The sequence below is a fragment of the Chinchilla lanigera genome, unplaced genomic scaffold (assembly GCF_000276665.1).
Source record: "Chinchilla lanigera isolate Chin_1 unplaced genomic scaffold, ChiLan1.0 scaffold00019, whole genome shotgun sequence".
NCBI classification, from domain to species: Eukaryota; Metazoa; Chordata; class Mammalia; order Rodentia; family Chinchillidae; genus Chinchilla; species Chinchilla lanigera.
In genome coordinates, this window is record NW_004955420.1 from 19,615,471 (window position 1) to 19,635,388 (window position 19,918).

At 48.0% G+C, this 19,918-nt stretch overlaps 1 protein-coding gene across 1 annotated transcript in view; it reads right to left on the reverse strand.

Annotated features, from left to right (window-relative positions):
- The window catches only part of Lpp (LIM domain containing preferred translocation partner in lipoma), a 619,705-nt gene extending 601,073 nt beyond the window's left edge, over positions 1-18,632 (reverse strand). The window contains exon 1 of the mRNA XM_005383241.2: positions 18,421-18,632. The gene's annotated coding sequence lies outside the window, so the exon portion shown is untranslated. The remainder of the gene's footprint in view (positions 1-18,420) is intronic.
- Between the last annotated feature and the right edge of the window lie 1,286 nt (positions 18,633-19,918).

Below are 19,918 nucleotides of genomic sequence, written 5' to 3' on the forward strand. Positions count from 1 at the left end.
CTAGATAGCTGAAATAATAATTTATTCATCTGTCCCCAGTCCCTGAAATGGCAGACAATAGGAATAGAGTTGGTCTCCAAAAAGAAGAACACCTTGCTCGGATAAACCAACAGTGTGGTGCGAAGTCAGTGGAATCACAGAGGTAAATGCTTGCTAGGGGTTTAACTCTGTCCAAGGAAGAGTGGTTGCATAGGGTGGACAGAAGGCAAACACTGGGAGAATGCAGTTCTCTTGTCTGGAGTTACAATCTGAAGACAGGGAGATTCCAAGGCTTTGGAAATCAAACAGTAGCCAGCAGTCAGCTAAGGCCTGGGGATAGTCCCTGGAAAACAGAAAGAAGAGATAAATGGAGAAGTAGGGGCCATCATCCTGAGTGGGGTCCAATGTAGGAGGGGAACTACAGTTATCAGAGAGAAAGGAGGTAAGGCCGGGGAGAAGCCAGAGGCACTTCCCCGGGGGTGCATGCTACCCTCCACTGGCGCCATGTTTCCAGGGAGCCATACTCTCCCATCTGTGAAATGAGCCAAACAACTACGGTCTCAAACCCTTGGCACTGTGAAGAACCAAGAATGCCTGAAAATTCTGCGAACTCCATCAGAGCCCTGACACGTTGTCCCAGTGAGACCACAACAGCCTCACTCTTCTGGTATTTTTAACCCAGCCTGCTGCTATCTTAGCCTCCAGACTAACAGGCCTGCCATGGACAGGAAGCTTGATGGACAAGAACAAGAATGTGCACCTAATGGGCCAACTCTTGGCCCCCTTTCCATGGGCTCTCCAACACGGCACACTGGCGCACACACTCACACCCTCCCGGGTCTCTGTCCGGCCTCGGGTGGCAGCCATCAGAGTCCTCCCCTGGGAGGACATTCGGAGTCCTCTGAGCGGCTCCATCGGCCCACCCCTCATACTCTCCAGCTGTTTGGTGCACTTCCCTGGATCTTTTTCTTTATAACTGTGAAGCACCTTCCCACAGCCAAGTGCTTTAATTTCAACGCAGACAGAACAGGAATCCGCCTCATGACCTCAGTCCAAAGCACACACCACTGCCCTAGCCAAACCCCCAGCAGTGTTCCAAAGCTAGTATCTGCTCACTTCCACCAGCTCTCCTTCCAAGGGGAAGCTCTGGCTACCTGAAACTTAGCACTTGCCCGGGAAGTTCCACTTCCTCTTTATTACCACCCTGCCTCTTGCTTGCTGCTACGCTCCTGCTGCTTCATCTGAATCTACCCACTTCAAATTACATCTCAGAGAGGTCAGGTGACCTACTCAAGGCCACACAGCTAATATGTGACAAAGCTGAGGCTTGATCCCAAGCCTTGGTACTATTCCTAAACTTCATGTCTGTCCCACTAAATCTCATCCATCTCATTCTGTTGCACTACCCAGGAAACCCCTCGTGTAGGAGAGAGTGGAGCCCCATCTTTAATAGTGACTGTAATAAAAGCCAAATTTACAGTGCACACACAGAAGGCAGAGACCTGGCTAGAGCTTTACCTATAGCCCTAGCAGGTGAGACTGTCTTTGTTTTCAGATGAGAAAGTGAACAAGCAATTACTCAAGGGCTGCCTCTTTCAGCCCAAGAGTAACCGTGCTATGCCACACGGCGTCCAAACGCAATTCCAAGCACCCAGCAGTCACCAACAAATAAGGGTGAACTGAACAACAACAAAAAAAATGAGTTTAGCAGAGCCCAAGGAAAGACTCTAAAAGCTAAGACTGTGACTAGATCGGGCAAAGCTGGAGCAGACAGATGCCACTCTGAAGTACCAAGACTGTTTCCAGACAATGGCTCTTGGCAGTGGGTCCCTCTCTGAGTCAGGGCTTCTGGGATGTTTCTTCGCTGACCTAGCAGGTTGCATGACTCTAGCCAAGTCCTTTCCACCAACCTCCTAAGTCTCATTTCCCTATTTATTTACTTTAAGCTGCAGGGAAAGGGCGTGGGGAGCCAGCAGCTGGACTAGGTCTGTGGTTCTCCGCAGCACCGGTCACGGTCGTGAGCTGACTGCAAATGCAAATTCCTGGGCCTGCCTGTCCTGCCACATACAGGTTCTGGATGGAGCCTGGCAAAGCTGCCAGGGGGACACAGATGCTTCTTTGATCCTTGCAGCTTCGCCACTCTGAAGCTTTAAGCTTCTTCCACTCAACATCATCAGACTCCTCCCACCTTGCTTCTCTGACTTTGATCTGGTGTGAACTTAAGTCAGCCGGCCAGCTCTCAGAGTCACGTGGCGCTTCCTCCTGGATTAATACGGGAGCCCCTGAGACACTGATGGCTTACTGCACCGCTCTTCTTTTTTCCACTTACCACCTCAGCTGTCCACACACTGTCACTATATTATAAAAGAAAAATCATGGGCAAGGAAGCTCAACCAGGAACGCTATCTTAAAAAAAAAGAATTAGTAAGGGGGCAACCCTGAGGCAGCTGCTCTATAATCTAAGGAACAGGCTTTATGCCCAGTGATCTCTCCAGTATAAACCCAGCTGAATGGATGAGAGAACATCTGCTTTGGATGCCGGAGAAGCTTACAGACAAAACAAACCATTTCTTGCTTGGTCCATATGTGTCAAAAGAAAAAAGACAGATAAAGTTTAAAAGTATGAAGCCACATCCCAAAGGTATTAGTCTCTCTGTGCAGACTATCAACAAATAGACTATTCACTGCTACAACTCTGACACTGTGCCTGAAACTGCTATGGAAAGAGCAGATGAATGAATGAATGAATGAATGAATGAATAAAGGAATGAATGAGTGTCTTTTCAGCATGGTACCGGGACATGTAGAAAAAAGCAAGTTAAATTCTATTCTAAGGGAACCAAGCTTGAGTAGTGTGGGCAATGTCACACCTGCCCACCCAACCGCCCATCCATTCAAGAAATGTGCATTACATGTCAGCCAATTTCCTCAGTGTCAAGCAGACAGTACAGAAGCAGGGCCTTGGAGATCTTAGAGGACATGACTACTTCTTGCTTAGGGTGGAAGGACTATCAATTTCGATGCAGACAGGTGACAATGGAAAGGAAGGCAATCCAATGAGGAAATGCAGAGGCTACAGTCCAAGCAATGGGGATGAAGTTCCAAACCGAACATCAGTGGGTCCCATTCGATAAGACCATAAACAGCATGAGAAAGAAGATACACAGAGAGCTCACTGCCCAGATCCTGCCCTTCAAGGCCCTCAGCTCCTCCCTGTTCCCCTCGCGGCTGGAGCAGTCCCTGCCCCCATCCCTCCTGCAAGGAGCACAGGGCTGCACCTGCTGTCTCCCTGCTTCGCAGCTCAGCTCGCTGCCGTTCCTCCCTGGCTGCCTCCTGCACGTTTTCCTCCGGTATGGGTGCCGTCGCAGGCTGCACCATACTCACTATGCCGTGTCTTTACTCTTCTGTTTTCTGTAATTTATAAAACACATACTGCCCACGAGTTTGTATTTTTAATTCCTGTAAGTTTTGGGATCCAATTTGTGTGAAAGTCAGACTACAACATAATGTAGTATTGTATGATAAAAGCCTCCAAGAATAAAAACAGACAGTATATCCTGCTTATCGGAAACTCCAACACTGGTTCTGCTCCCGAGCGTCACAGATTTCCTTATGAATGACTTGCCTTTGTTGTGCACCAGCTTGTCCCAGTTTTCTTGAAGTGAGGTCTCAGGAGAAAGTTTCCTAGTTTCCAAGGCTTCCTTTTTCAAACATATGTTGAGGACCTACTACGTTCTGGGCTGTGTTCAATGTCAGCTCACTTAATTTCATGAAGTAAAAGGGTGGTACTTCCTGAGCACCTGTAAGTACTTTAAGGTATCACTGATCACTGAACTCACTTTATAGATAAGGGAAGCAGTGGAAAAGCTTGGATCCAAACCCAAGTTTCTGGGAGTTCTTGATTGTCACTCATTCATTCAACAACAGAGTCAGCATCAGGCTCTCCAAGATCTTTTCCTGATCTTCTCTAAAAGTCCAGCTTCCTCTACTAGTGTTATTGCATTTTGAGACACCTCACACCGCTCCCCTGAAAAGAGGTGGTATCACAGTGATTTTAAATCCTGCTCTAGCAAAGTCCTTCAGGGAGGAGAAAGCAGGGACACTAAGAAAAGTGGGTCCCATCCCTTACCATGTCACCCACAGCTGCTCCAGTTTACTGGATCAGCACTACAGGTTGTAACAGGTTTTCCCACAGAGAAGCTTCAGTGACTAATAAAGCAAAGGACAGTCTTAAGACCACTATAGACTGCATCTCTGGACTGAGTGCCAGGATAGAAACCTAGAAGTAGATGGAAAAGTAGGTGAAATTTAAATAATCTGGAGTGTAGTTCACAGAACCGTACCAATGTCAGTTCTTAGTTTAGACAAATGTACCATAATAATGCAAAATGCAAAAAATGAGGACTACTGGGGGTAGGATGTACAGAAATTCCCCATCCCTGTACACCTGAAATTATTCTAAAAATAAAAGTTCATTCGCAGAGACAATAACAAAGCTATTCATCTAGATGACCTCTAATACCTAGACAAAGCTAGAAAGGGAAAAAAAAAAGATGCAGGAAAAAGAACTATCCATCTGAGTAAGGATACAGAAAGCCTATAGCAGTGAAAGTGCAGAAGAGATAACTTTGGTGGGAAAGGAGAAGGAGGTATGTCTAAGAAGCAACAGGCAATGTAGAGAAAATCAATCCAGGGTCCCAATAGTACATCCAGCCTAATGCTAGCATCTCATAGATGGATACACTGAGGCTCAGATAAGGGAAAACTCAGGGCTACAATGGAATCAGAGATAAAATGAGATCTTCCTGCTCCCTTGCCTGTGTCCCTTTCCATAAAGATATGGAAAGCAGGTGGATATTGTTGAGAAATTCAAAAAGAACACAGCCCAAGATATGGCGGACCAGATTTGTAGATCATCCTCCATCTCAGCTAGCACATCCCATCTGCTCATTGCTACTGGAGAGAGAACACGGGGAGCATTATTTAAAATGAAGCACAGAAAAGAAAATACAAAAGGGCACTTTGGCTTGGATGAAAAGGATGATACAGATGGAGAAGAATGAAAAACGAAGGCACAGGTGACTCACCAGAACAGGGAAGCAAGGGGAGAAGAATGCGGTATCAGAGGATGCGGTATCTGAAACTAGACCAGTTAGAAGGAAGCATCCATGAAGAATGCGGTATCAGAGGATGCGGTATCTGAAACTAGACCAGTTAGAAGGAAGCATCCATGAGGCAGCCAACATACTCTAAAGAAAGACTGAGAGTCCCAAGGAGAGGCCCTGCCCCAGACAAAGCACTACAGTGTCTTACAGAAGGGAATCCATGATCAGTGCCGCAGACGGAAGCTCAGTTGGAACAAAACTTAAAGCAAGTTCTGCACGCTAAAGCCCCCTGCTTCTCACCTCGCTGGGTTCAGGCTTTAAGAAGAACTGGTCTTAGCCATATCCATCAAGGGGTGGGGCACGGATCTATTCGTAGATGATGTCACGTTACTGTTAATCTGTTCCTATGACTCTTTGACCACCCTCCAGGCCACTCTACTTAGACACAGTCCTCATCCACACATGCACTTTTCCTCTATGAAGACAGCTGCCCTGAATCCACAACTGCACCTCAGCCCTAGGTTCTTAGGTCTGAAACCTCCCTCTTTCTCTGCACGCCTTTTAAGCCTAGTAAAACATCTTGCTTCTGTCACATTGCTGCCAGGGTAAATGTCTGCCCACACTTCCTCAACGGCAGGAGGCTGGCAGAAAGCTCCACAGCCCACTGCAGCTTTTCTCAGAGCACACTGAATTTCTAACCCCTAAAACTGAACTGGGAAAAAGGGCAAGAGGAAATGCAGGTTTGTATGATTAAAGAAGTTTGGAAAACAAACCTCTTGGCAAGGTTACAGTAGTTTACCAAAAACTCCAGCAAACATCCATGGTAGTCTTCATCTAGCCTTGAATGAATAATAAGCTGCTGATGCAAGCTTCATCCTTAGGATCTGTAGAAAGGAGTACGTACTATGGAGGTTGAGTAGATCAGGTATATGCAGAGTATGGCTAATGAGCCCTAACTCAGATACATGTGTCTTCTTAGCATGCAGGATGCGAAGCTAACAGTGAAGCTTAGAAATGTCACAAAACTGAGTTCCTAGAACGAACTGTTAGCTTGTGTCTGAAAGACTTGACTGTATTTTGCAGCAAATAAGATATAAAGTAGGTACTTAGAACTCATTGAACAAATAAGTAATAAATATTGTTGTTATCTATGCCAAAAACAGTTCCATGGTAAAAACGCCCACTTAATTTTGCTTAATTGGGCTTTTGCAAGCATACCTAGCTATATGGCCTCAAAAGATCACAGCATTCCAAGGGAGGGCCACATGTCCTACATAAGAGCAAGGATCTTGTCTGAGTCACTGTGCTATCCAGAACACTCTCCAAAGGACCCTACACACTGCATTCATATGAATGAACTAAACTCAATCTTCTCGTTTAGGTGACAAAATGAAATCTAAAATATCAAGACGACCTCCTCTTTTTGTTCTTCAGTGTTAAAAGATGTCTTGTACAATGAAGCACTCAATAATTTTTGGAAAATGGAATGGAACGGAATAAAACAGAATGGAAACATTTTTCAGAAGGGCAGTCAACCACACCTACAGAGTACTTCGATCGAAAGTTCCCATAACACGACAGATCCCATCACACTTCTCCTCCTTTACCCAACTTTGGTGTCAACCTGAAGAAAATAAAGTTGACGGGTCAGAAAAGGAAAGCCACCTTTTGGGGTGAACGATGCGGGGGAGTGGTATGTACAAACAGAGGAGGATAAACAAGACCTGTCTGTGTCTAATTTAGACTTAATAAGATAGTTTCCCAAACGTTAATTAAATACTCAGTGGTTGTTACTAACCATGGTGATTAACTTAATTTTAAATTAAATAAGCAATAAATGCTTAACTGGAGTTCTATTAAATTTTACCCAGCAAGTGAGGAATAGGAGAGTCATAATTGACTTTAAACAAGATAGTTATGGCAAGTTAGTTGAATTTTTATTATCTGAAGATAACTGCCTTATTAAATCTAAATCGAGTATTTTATTTGATGGGGAAATATGTCATCTGTCCCTCCTACTTACCAAAAACATGTCCAAAAAGATTCACAATTGGCCCAAGGTACTGCTTCATTATTGAGTTTGTTCACTTAAGAATAAAAGTGAATAAAAGCACCAGGGACCTGTAGGAAAGGACTACCCCCCCAAAAAAAGGCTGAAGAACTGCATGACCATATATTCTAAATAAAAAAATCAGGATTCCACTTTCTCCATGCAGATACAGTTGGGAGAGTTGTGTAACATCACCAAATTGGAATTCCAGGATGTCTCCAAGGTATAAAAGGCTACTGGTACAGTAGCGGATTTTAAATCATTACCATTGAAAGGAAGAGTTGGTTTTGCCATTGAATAAGCTGTATGACTCCAGGTGATTAATATCATTTTTCTAGGTCTCAGCTACCACACATGGTACATGAGGAGCCTGAGTTAGAAATCACTGTCTCTATTCCATTTATATTTATTCATAGTATGTGTAAGGACACTGCCTAGCCTGTAGTAGGTGCTCATTAAAGAATGAATAAAAGAATAAAGGAATACGGAAGTTAAGTGTAGGCAACTCAAAACACTAACCGGCTTTAACTCTTTTTTCTCCAGCCTAGACTATTTTGGAATCTTGTCATTTGACAAGTGACATAAGGAGAAACACAAACCCTAAGCCATTACTTGGGAATTTTTTCCTTTTCCAAATAAATGCAAATTAAAGCAATAATGAAATATCACTTCTTACATATTAATTTAGCAATGACAAATACAAGGCATAAAATTAAATCCTGCTGAAGATTAAGACAAACAGGTTGAGTCACAGACTGCAAATGACTCTGCAAATCAGCTCTCTTCTCAAGGCTGAACAGCAACTGATATGAAAAGTAATAGGTAGGACTTCAGCTGGCGTGGTGATGCACACCTGTAATCCCAGTGCTTGGGAGGCAGAGGCAGGACGACTGCCACAAGTTTGAGGCCAGCCTGGACTACACAGAGAGGCAAAAAAAAAAAACTTAAAAACATATTCAACCAGTCAATAAACACTTGTATAAGGCTGACTATGGCTGGTGGGTTAAAACACGGAACCCACTCACAAAGGACGACAAAGGGTATTTTCCAGTGCTACAAAGTGGTGAACCCTGGTGTTTTAATTACACTGATCATAGAACGCCTTCCACAGTCATGTGCCATGAGAGGTGCTATTGCCCGTTTTCACAGGTAAGGAGCCACAGGCTCTCACAGGTTAGGTAGCCAGTGTAAGACTGTACAGCAAATGAGCAACAAAGCCATGACTTGACTCCTAAACCTAGTGATTCCCAAGCCAACCATGCAGTTGACTACATCCCCAGGCAGACAACCACAAAATACAAGAGAAAAAAGGTAAAGCAAACCTGAGTTGCCGAAGAAATAACTATCTTTAGGGAACAGTGAAAAGGGGCCTACAAGCTCTCTGTCCATTGTCACTTATCCCTGTACATACTAGCACACTGAATTGCATTAGATTTTTTAAAGTGAAATCTATCCTAGTATGGATAACGGTGACAGCAGGGTTTACTGACTGTGACAAATCTTTGGTCACATAGAAAAAAATATAAAACCAGATAAAGAGCTTTCTGAAATAATAATACTAACTGAAAAGAAACATCCTACACATCCAAGAAAGAAGACACACACTCTGGGGCAATTAAGATCAGGGTTACGGTCGGTCGTGTAAGAGATCAAAGAGAAGTTTTCGGGTAAAAACACTTTGATGTTCGTTCTTTAATGTCTGAGTAAATGTATTCTAAATGAGTTCTTGTTCATTGTTTTTTGATAACAGTGTAATGTTCAGAAGCACTCTACTTGTTATCCATGCAGATATTCTTCAAATTCAAGCAGCTGTTTATGACTTCATTTATAGTATATTAATCGTGCACTCACAGGTTCATTCAACAAAATGTTTATTACATTTTTACCACCTATCAGGATCTGCAATGATCGCTGAGAATAGGAACATGAACAACACGCACAGCCTAACTCAGAGACCTGCACAGGAAGGAAACAGGAAGAATTTGGTAGGTGCTAACAGAAAACTGAAGTCTTGGCCCAACATCAACATGCGTGGGTCCTAGGGAAGTCATTTCACCTCTCCCAACCCCAAGGTCCTACAGTGAAACTTGGATGGTAATGACTATCCCCGCCCCACTGGGATAGGTTGACTGTAACTTGTAGGGAAACACCTGGTTAACCGTAAAGCCCAATAAATGCCATACTCTACAGAAGGTGCCACATTTTATTGACAGGCTCCACTTTGATCAGGATCATACAAGCTGGCCCAGTCCACAAAGAGCTCCCTGGGGAGTATGTGGGTGTTCGTTTACTGATATCACAATACCTGGTCCCCTCCCAAGGCTGCATGAACTCCAGCCCACACTTCTCAAGGCCCAGTCTTCCATGTTTAGGTCTCTCTCTCTCTCTGCCTTTTGTCCAGTTTGACTAAAATGATCCGGAGAAGCCCAATGGATAGAGGACCTCCAGATAAGTCTGCTACAGGTAGCATCTTGGCCCAGGAATTAAAACAAAAGAAAAAGTCATGACTGCTAGATTTTCTAGATTGATCTTCAACCAAAGCCCGACCTTTCATTGTAATAGTTCCACCATCGGCCACCGCTTAAAAATCTTCAATGACTACAGATTCAGCATCTCCAAAAACAGTCACCGCGACCGAGAATCAAAAAAGGTCTCAAGCCCACGTGGCAGCACACATCTGTCACCCCAGCACTCAGGAGGCTGAGGCAGGAAGATCACAAGTTCACCCTGGGGTTAAGCTGGGACCAGGCTGTGGGCTCTTTCCCAGGGCCTGGATGGCTTCTCACGTAACACAAACACGCTGCGCAAATACTACTCTTCCTGTGAAGCGTCGCTCAGGTCTGTAGCCTCAGCCCTAATTCAGCTTTGCTTTTGGGGCGGCCCAGGCTTTCGTATTACCCCTTGCTGTCCCCAGGTCCTCCCCTCCCATGTACCTAGCACCGTAACCTATTATTTTCCCAACCACAGATCCAACCATCCCACCGCCCTTTCAAAGCGCAGTCCCAAAAGGCCTTTGTCGCTCTGTGGTCCACCCCTCCTCACTCCAGTTTGCCAGGTGCCCTGCTACTTTCTTACACCACGTCTCTCAGTCCCTGTCACTTCTTCCACCTAAAGATCCTCTCCTGTTCATCTTCCACATTCCCACTCACCCATCAATGCTCCATCCAACGAGCATCTGTGAACTTCCCCCACACCCCCAGAGCTCGTCACTATCCTGGCACACTCATCACGTATTTTTTTAAAGTACAGTCTTGATTACTAATATCATCTCCCAGAGCCAGAGATCACAAAGCACTCATGCTGTGATCCTCAACACCCACACTGTGTTTCCCTCTACAATCCCTGGTGCACCTGACACCTGCTGTCAGATGAACGATTACACAGGTGTCTCAAACTGATGCACACATGTATCTCTGGGGTCCAGTCCAACTGTCATTACTCACAGCCTCGAAGCGGCACTGCTAAACTACAGCTGAGCAGACTTCCAAGTGGCAATGACCAGCTACTGGAATGCTGACCTGTCTTTCACCTCAATCTAAAAACAAGGTGCTACTTACCTGCCTGGTCACTGCAGAGTTTACCTTTCCCATGAGTCAGCCAACACCCCCACCCTCTGGGTGGCAACTCCTTACTACAGTTCCTGAAAATGATTAGCTTTCATCCGGGCGAGAGAGGAGCTCGCTCCAGGTGCCACCCGGGTTGCTTTCTAAACTAAACAAGACCTGTTCAATGGGAATTCACTAGAATTAGTTTAGGTGACTCTGATTGCCTTCTGGCACTGAATTCAGTTCAGCCTTGGGCCTCCATAGTTAGAAATCATTATTAAGACAGACCACTGCATGGAAATTAATAGATTCAGGAACCCAGCAAAAGTACACACACAGACAGAGAATCAATCTCGTTTCTTAACTAGTGGAAGCCAGAGCAATTTTGCCCGCCGATCGCATCTTGGCCTTCTTGTCCTCCATGTCTCAGCTGGGGCCTGGCACACTGAACAAACTTCTGCATGTGCTCCAGCAGACCTCCTAAACTGTTGGAACCGCAACCTTGTACCAAAGAAATCCTTTAACATACAAAAAAAGTTCTCTTAAAAATGCCAAGAGGGTTGGTGGTGATTAGCTCAGTGGCAAAGCACTTGCCCAGCATGTGAGGCCCTGGGTTCCATTTCCAGCATCTCGAAGAAAAAAAAAAGTCAGGGCGCTAGTACTCCATAAACCCTACGGCTATGTTCTCCTCACAGGGGAACAGCTGCAAGGCTGCAGCAGAGTTGCTGGTTGTTGGCCAGAGGAACTAAGGAGTGTGGACACAGTCGCCGAAGGAGCAGTGTGCATCCTAAGGGCGCAGGGACGGAGAGCCCAGGCCACTTCTTTAAGGTCAGTGAGGCTGGCCTCTCCCAGTCCTTACACTTTCCTGCCCCATCAAAGTTTCCCCCACACACATTTCTGAGTAAGAACCTGTGACCAGCTTTCCCTTTGGCCCACTGGGGGTTGTTCTGCCCTGTATGAGGCCATTGTCCAGGCATGCTGCTATGGGACAAACCCCAGAGGATGACAAAGTATAAACACCACAAAGACAAAACCAGACAGAGCGAGGTGGTCATGGAGGAAGAAGGGACACTGCAAAGGCTTTCCCTGGTGGCACATCACCTCGCCGCAGAGCGTGGAGATGCCCGGGAACGTCTGGGGCTCTCCTCGCACCTTCTGGAGCACATTACTTGCAGCAAGACTGTCTTCATCAATAAGAGGCCTAGGATGAGAACATCGGGCAGTAAGACAGAGCCCATGACCACCTCAAGGGAGCCTCCTCAAGTAAAGGGCACGGCTAGGATGTGAATTGGAGTTGTCCACCTCTAAACCCTATGGTCCCCAGCAGCAGAGAAGGGCGTCATCAACTGTATGGCAGATGCCATGTTAGGTATCCAGAACCACCACTTGTGCATACTACCTGGTCACGTGAACACCTTGCGTTACTGTTTATAAGACAACAGCACAGGAGTTTATCTTTCAAAGCACACTGTCACGTATCACATGACACCTGTTTAAAGGTAACCAAGGCTCGGGCGTGTTCCAAAACTTACAGAAGATCCCAGGGCTTACAGATGGTTCAAACACAGGTTTTTATTCTCCCTACACCCAAAACCACTGCTGTAGGTACTGCCAAAATAATGGCGCATGAAGTCCAGACCTTTCAGCTCTGCCATCACGGGCCCGCGGCTCGGTCTTGCCTTCCAAAGCCTCGGACTCAGGCAGCCAACGCAACTACATGAGCACTAGTGAGGTAGTAAGTTTCTTGCCCGAGTACAGAGCTTGCTGCTGACGTTCATATCAGTTCTCGCATCTCACTCACAGAACTAAAGGAGCAGAACAAGGGTTTGGGACATCAGACTCCAGTGATTTCTCAGTCACTTCCAGCCCTGCAACTGAGGGGGAGGTTTTCTCACCCCAAACTCTTGCCCAACCCCTCTCTGAGACAAGACCACTTTTGCCTGACTACCCCAATTGCATGCAATTGGGAATTTAGTGTTAAAAACGAAGGTGAAATACATTTCCACATAAAAAGTGCTGGGGAGGCTATGAAATACTAATAGGTTCTGCAAGGTGGGCTGTGAAGCGCAAGCTTAAAAGGGAAGGAAAAGACAAGAGACTTTGCCTTGTAATGTACCTAAGACTGTTGGTTCAGGCAAGCAAAAATACATAAACATATACAAAGAACTGCAGGAATGGGGACAGAGAGCTGTTACAAATCAGAATCCAGTAGCTAGCTTCTAACAAGTGGCAGGTCTTGATGGGAGAAACACAAATAAGACCCCCCCCCAACACACACACACACACACACACACACACGTGCACAATGAGCAAACTGAACCATTTTCATCACACTGGTTTTTTGTCTTTTGGGTTTTTTTTTTGTTTTTTTTTTTGTCTTTCTGAAACAGGGTTTTGCTACGCAGTTCGCGCTGGCCTTGAGCTCACTCTGTAGCCCAAGCTGGACTCAAACTCACAAAGGTCCTCCTTCCTCAGCCTTCGGAGTGCTGGGATTACAGGTGTGTACCACCATGCCGGGCCATCACACTGTTTTCAAAGTATAAAGTGAAAGTTTCAAGCCTGAGACACAAGGACCTCCAAGTTATTGTATCGAGGCCCCAAACTGTCCAAAGCGAAGTCCCCCTGGGGTTGGGGAATGTGTCCGGAACAGCAGAAGCTGGGGTCTGTCTCCTCTACCCAGAGAGTAAGTAGCTCCTTCAAGTCATTATCTGTGAGTCATCAAAATGCAAATGACCCAGCTGAGGTAGGCAGGTAGGTGATAGGAAGGACTGCAGCTGTAGCTGATCTGAGTCCAAAGTCGGAAAGCTTTCATGGAAGAAGGGATCAACGTAACCCAAAGAAAGGCAGGATCCAACAAGAGGAATCTGAATCAACACCTACTACTGCTGCTGCAGGAGCGTAAGGTCAAGGGTAAGGACTGAGACTGGGATTTCCATCCCTTCATTTTACTGCCCCAACAGAGGACTGGGGAAGGAGGTACTGTAAAGAGGAACAGAGGATCTGCAGAGAGGTGAGGTCCTCTCCAAGTAGTTTTAGAGGAAGAGGATACCCAAAGCTCAACAGGAAGTGGGCAGGGGAGCATCCAAAAAGAGGGGGAGCTGGGACAGCACTTGTGTGGAAATGAGAGGCCTGCTTACCCAGCTAAATCATCAGCTGTGATCCCACCCAGTCCCATTGAATTCGAGCTGAATTAAATCCCATAGAACAATGCTGAAGAACAATACCACTTTGAGTTTTTCTTGCTCTTAACCATTAAAAATAGTCACGAAGCTATAGCTTGGGCAAGAGCTCAAACTCAGCCATGTCACTCAGCTGTGTGACTTTATTTCACCAAGCTCATTTTTCCCACTCACAATGAGACTAACAGTCATCATATTAGTCCATATTCCATGACTGTAACTTAATACCTGGAGCTAGGAAACTTCATAAAGAAAAGAGATTTATTCTAGCTCACAGTTCTGTTGGCTCAAGGGCTTGGTGTAGCCAGGGATATAGCTCAGTGACACAGCGCCTTCCTGGCAAACCCAAGGTCACGAGTTTGACTCCTGGTATAAAAAAAAAAGGTGGGGGGCGCTTGGTGTGGCTCTGATGAAGGCCCCAAAATGGTGGGAACACACATGGGAGGGAGAGAGATCACACAGCCACGCAGAAAGTCAAAGAATGACTCAGGTCAGGCTTGCTCTTCTGTAACAACTGCTCTCAGAAATAACTCAGGGTTCCTGGCAGCTACCTTACCTCCTTCCAGGACAGGCCTTAAAGACCTAAGGACCACCTGCTAGGACCCCCTCCCATCCCACATCCCATCAGCACACTTGGGGACCATGCCTTCAACACGTGGACCTTTGTAGGCCAAACCGCATCTCAGTGACCATAGCAGTCGAAAAATCTACTTTCACAAATCGATACGGCAATTACATAAGCATATGGTAACCACTCAAAACTGTTTAACATTCTATTAGTAAGAAACAATGAGAGGAAAATAAACATTTTCTAGCCTCAGCTTTATGGTTTACTGGCTTCTACGCTAATGCCATTAACGCTCAGCCAGCCCCCTAGTACCCTCTGTGGCCCAAATCAGAAGTGTACCAGGCATTTCCTCAGGCCTCAGGGCCGCTACAGAGACTCCCTGCACTCCCATTGCTTCCTTCCACCCTTCCCCCACCCCTGTGGAGTCTCAGAGGCCCCTTCAAGCCACTGGATTTCCACCCAAGCCCTAGCTTCCTGCACACCGTGAACAGTGCCTCTTATCCTCCTCTTCCTCACCTTCAGCAAGTTTCTTCTAAGAAGTTTCTTTTAGCAAAGTGTGGCATTCCAAAGCCATATTCCAGGAAAAGTCTCCACCCAGCAACACACATACCCAGGTCTGCGGGCCCAGTGACTGCCCTGGGTCAAAGTCTCAGGTTCACTCCTCCGGTTAGAAAGTGTTCCTATGCCTCCCGCATTATCACCAAATACTTAATTCCACACAGATGGTTCCAGAGCCCGTGCCTAGCTTGGCTCTCCTGTGAGTCACGCATCCCTGAAGAACCAGTTAAAAGTCCCTATACAGTCCATGAGGAAAATGTAAACCTTACTTAGCGGGAGGGTGGGGGAGGAAGGAAAGGAAAGGCCCTCCTCTTTCTCCACTTCACAGACCTCCTCATGCTGCCCATTCCCAGCACAGAGCACACAGCTGTCATCCTAGCTCATTCTTGCCTCAGGAGGCCTAGGCTAAGGGACTGCAAGTTCAAGAACAGCCTGTATAACTTAGCGGCTGAAAGCAAAAAATAAATAAATAAATAGATAGATAGATAAATAGGGGCAGAGTTTAGTGCATAGGGGAACCAGCCTGGAAAAGAAATTACCTTCTTCCCAGTACCTGCATATTCTGCTGTTTGCCCAGCAGGTCTTTCTATCATCTCTTCTTGCACTTGAGCAGCCCCTACCTAGTCCTAGACATTCAGCGCATATAGAGCATGGTCTTCAACAGCTTCCCTGAGGCTTTCCACCCTTGGTGCAGAGCAGCCGACACACACCTTGTATCAGCACTTCACATACTGACCCTTCCACACATGCACCAGGGACCACTCCCCTTCTTATCTCTGTACTCTCCGCCTACCCCGGCCGGCTCAAGAATGTGTATGCTTCGCTCACTGCTCTTCTATGCAAAACAGCTGCATCTCCAACCTCTGGTTTCACCTGCTGGTTTCTATCTTTTTTCCATTCAACCCAGCACATTTCTGGCATAAGAGGACTTCCCAATCCTCCCAAGCTACACTGTCCTTGGCCAAGACCCTCTCGTGATTCCGACACCTTCAGCCATCATTTGAAAGCAAATCCAATCTGATTCCTCCCCCATTCCCAACTATCCCACTCCAGTTACACAATGGGTAAAGCCACGGGTTACCAGCAAGAGTCACAGTTGGGTTTGTACTTTTGAGTACATCCTTAGTGAAACATGTAACCCTGCGCAAGTGACGGCAGTGCCGCCAGGCTTAATTCTCCGAGGAGAGCTGAGATTCAAATGAAATAGCTGATGGAAAAGTGGTTTATACAGTACTCTGGTACATTCATAAAGGACATGATTAACAAATCTTATCAAATTTAAACCACTGACTGTAAGATGTGTCATTACCAATTTAGAATGAAAAATAACTGTTCAAGTGTGACACATCTGTTATTATAAGGCAACCGGATTTCAGTGATATTAAAACATGAAAAAAGAGTGTTTTAAAGCAGATTTAACACAATCAATTCATCTCAACAAAAACATGAACCTGGTATAAAATTTTCATATTTGCCAGTGATGCATAATACTTAGTAACATGTGTCAAGTGAATGAAAAACACCCAGTGATAATATTCCTAGGCCAAATCACCACCTCTTGCTGGAAATGGGCAACAGGAAGCTTCCCAAGGCCAATGCTCCTGTCCAAATCAGGTCCCAGCCTGTTCAAAACCCTCATGTGATCATTTTAAATTATAACCAAACTCGATAGCCTGGCATTTTTAAAGCCCCTTATAATCAAGTCTCATGCCCCACCTTTTGTCACCTACGAATGTCTACTTGCCTCTGAGGGATCACATCTCCACTAGAACGTGTCACTTGGTTCCTACTCAGTGCCATCCTGTCCCCAAAGCCAACTCCATAGGCTCATGTTGCTTATAGGGACTCCAGCCCAACGGGGCTATCTGATCATTGCACTCCCACCACTGGACAGCTAATCCCATCTCTAAAGTTTTGGTGTTGGAATTGAGGCTACCTTGCAAAGATTAAATACAGGAGACAATCTCTTTAACTGCCCTTGACACCGGCAAAAACCCTACAGGAAAAGTTTTTGAAGGAGAAGAGAGAAACCTCATCACTGGGTGCTCTGCACCCCCAGCTCAGCCCACCATTATTCACCGTAAGCTCTAGGGCTGGCACAAGCTTCTGTAGACCTTTTTGGTTTCCTTGTCTGTAAGAGTGAGGGCAGGTAAGGGTTAGAGTTAGCACTTTCTAAGCAAGTCCCTATCTACTTTTTCTCCCTTCCCCCAAAGGCTTTCTTAAAACGCACACGTGCAAGGAGAGGTAAACCCTTAAGTCACTAACATCTTCGTGAGAAAGAGTCTTATTGGAGAGGAAAGAATTTTAGTAAAAGGGGAGGAGCCCCAAAGAGAAAGGAGGGGGAAAATGAGGTTGAGTCTGCTGTGAGAAAAGCCACTCAGAGAGGACCCCAAGGTTTTGCTACTGTGTTGGGTGGGGGGTGTCCTGAAGAAAGGGAAGCTAGAGAGATTTTTCAGTTCCCTTAGGTCCCTGGGGTCCCAAAGACACGCCCTGTCCAAGCACCTAGGCACAAATCCGCTGATTAGCTCATCTCACGTTACACCCCCACCCCAGACCTCACGGCCCCAACAGAGCACCACGTGCGGCTTGATCTTCACTCCCCACCCATTATTTCGTCTTCTCGGTCCGCAGTTAGGGTGACCTTCCCCACCACTAGCTGGCTTCAGGAAACTCCCATCCTTCAAAAGTCCTGACCAAGCACAGCCCTCTGGAAGAGTCATTTCTGGTCCCTCTCCAGGGACCAAAAATTCAAATTCTTTCCCCGGAACCGCCTGTTTAAAACTTTATCCAACCATTCCCCCACCCCCAGCACTTAGTACTTCCCACTTGGGTCAGGTTCGGCTCCTTTGCCTCTCTGAGCGCTCCTCTCAAGGGAAGGGCTGGGCCCACCATACCGATCACAGTGCCTGTCACACGGTGGGGACTCGAGAAATGCTCAGGGCCAGGGAACTAGGAGTCCTGGCTCGTCTAGGGCAACTGTGGCCGGGCCTCCAACGAGTGACTTGGGGGAAGACCGTCCTTCTCTCGGGGCCTCAGTTGCCCTCGCCGTAGAATGGGAGGACTCGAATGACTGTGTCTCTAGGCCCTTTCCACCGTGACAACTGTGATTCCGCGAAAGCTCCCAGCGACTAGGCGTGGCCCCGCCCCCTGGGCGCCCAGAAAAACCCGGGTCGGGGGCGCGCAGAGAAACTCTCCAAACCGCCCGGGCCCCCGCAGTGGACGCTTCCCCCAAAAACCCCGGCCCCTCCCCCACGGCGTACACCCCGTGATTGGGCTGCGGCCGGCACTTCCGCACCGCGGGCCTGGCGCCGAGGCAGGGCGCTGTGCACCCCGCGCTCCTGCCACCCCAGAGGCGCTCCCGCCGCCCGGGAGGACCGGGGTTCCCGAGGCACCCGCGGGCGGAGGTGGGGGGAGGAAGGAGGGTTTGCAACAATACCTCGGTGTGGAGGCAGACGGGGCAGCGGCGGCGGCGGCGGCTGGAGGCGGAGGCAGGGCGGAGGAGGTGCCCGGGCACTCCCCCTCCCATTGTCCCCAGCCCTGGACAGGCCCGGCCCCGCGTCCTGCACGGCCCGCGGAGCACACCGCCCGCGCCCTGCGCCCTGCGCCCCGCGCCCCGCGCCCGGGCCGAGCAGCCAGCCCTTACCTTGCAGCGCCTGGGTCTGCCCGCTCGCTAAAGCTACTTATCCCGGGAAAGCTCGCGCGGGGCCCGGGAGCGAACCCACAGACAAAAAGTGAAACTTCGGCAGGGCTGGAGCGGCTGCTGGTTGGTGCCTTTCCCCCTCCTTCCTCCCCACCCCCTCCCCTCGGTCTCCCGTGCGGTGCCCTGAGCGCTGGAGGCTGACGTCAGGGGCCTGAATTCCTGACTTTGCTTGCACGCATTTGTCCATGTAAGGTATGGGAAGGCGTGTGCCCGCGGGGCGCCGCGCAGCTCGCCGGGCGGGGGAGGGGAGGGGGCGCCCGGGGCGCCGCTGCTCGGCAGAGGTGGGCGCACCGAGGGCTCCGCAGCTCCCGGAGGAGGAGGAGGAGGAGAAGGAGGAGGCGCGGGGTCGGGGGAGCGTGCAGGGAAGGGAGGGAAGGGAGGAGGTGTGGAGGTTCTGCCTCCTCTGGAGGAAGAGGAAGGAGACGGAGGAGGAAGCGGCCGACTGGAGGGGGCTGCTGGAGAACCGAGGCACTTGCCTCCGCAAGGAGGGCGCCAAATTAGAAGGCTGAGCCGGAGCGGAAGCGAGCCTGCCTGGGAACCCCCAGCTCTGCTCGAGCCTGCTCGAGAGCCCCGCCCTGGCTTCCCTGCGAGACTCCCAACTTGCGGGAGGTTGGAACTGGCAAACACCGGATTGCTGCCTGTCCACTTCACACACGTGCGAACGCTCAGGAGGAGACTTGTACCGGGTCACATGCTCCACAGATCCCGAGCGGGACAGGGTCCTGCCTCCCAAAGGGAGTCCTGACTGTCCCCTTGCCCGGAGCCTGAAACCAGGTTAGGAGTCAGCTGACCACGCGGACCACCCAGTGATTTCACCCTTCCCTGGGCCCCACTGCCAGCTCCTGGAAGGTTCTGGTTACCAATGCGTCCTGAGTAGCAGTGACAATTAGTTGCTTCAGGGTAACTTTCTCTGTGTCAGTGAACCCCTGGAGTTTAACGTTTACTCCCCAGCCCTGTCCAGGAGTCCAGAAAGCTTGCTGTGTGCTTTTATAATTAAAAGAAGAAGAAGTCTACAAACTGGGTGAACAGGTTTGAATAAAGACAAGCCCGTTCTTGGAAAGTCTGAGTCGCTGTTTTTCTTCTGACATTCGTGAATGTGAGCTAGAGTGGGAACCACCACTTACCACCACTTACCCGGTGGTGGGGTTATTGCCTAGGAAGCACCGCCAGACCTGGGACTCCCTTTCCTGTGCTTCTATCCTGTGAGTTTCTAGAAGAATATCTTTACCCGCAG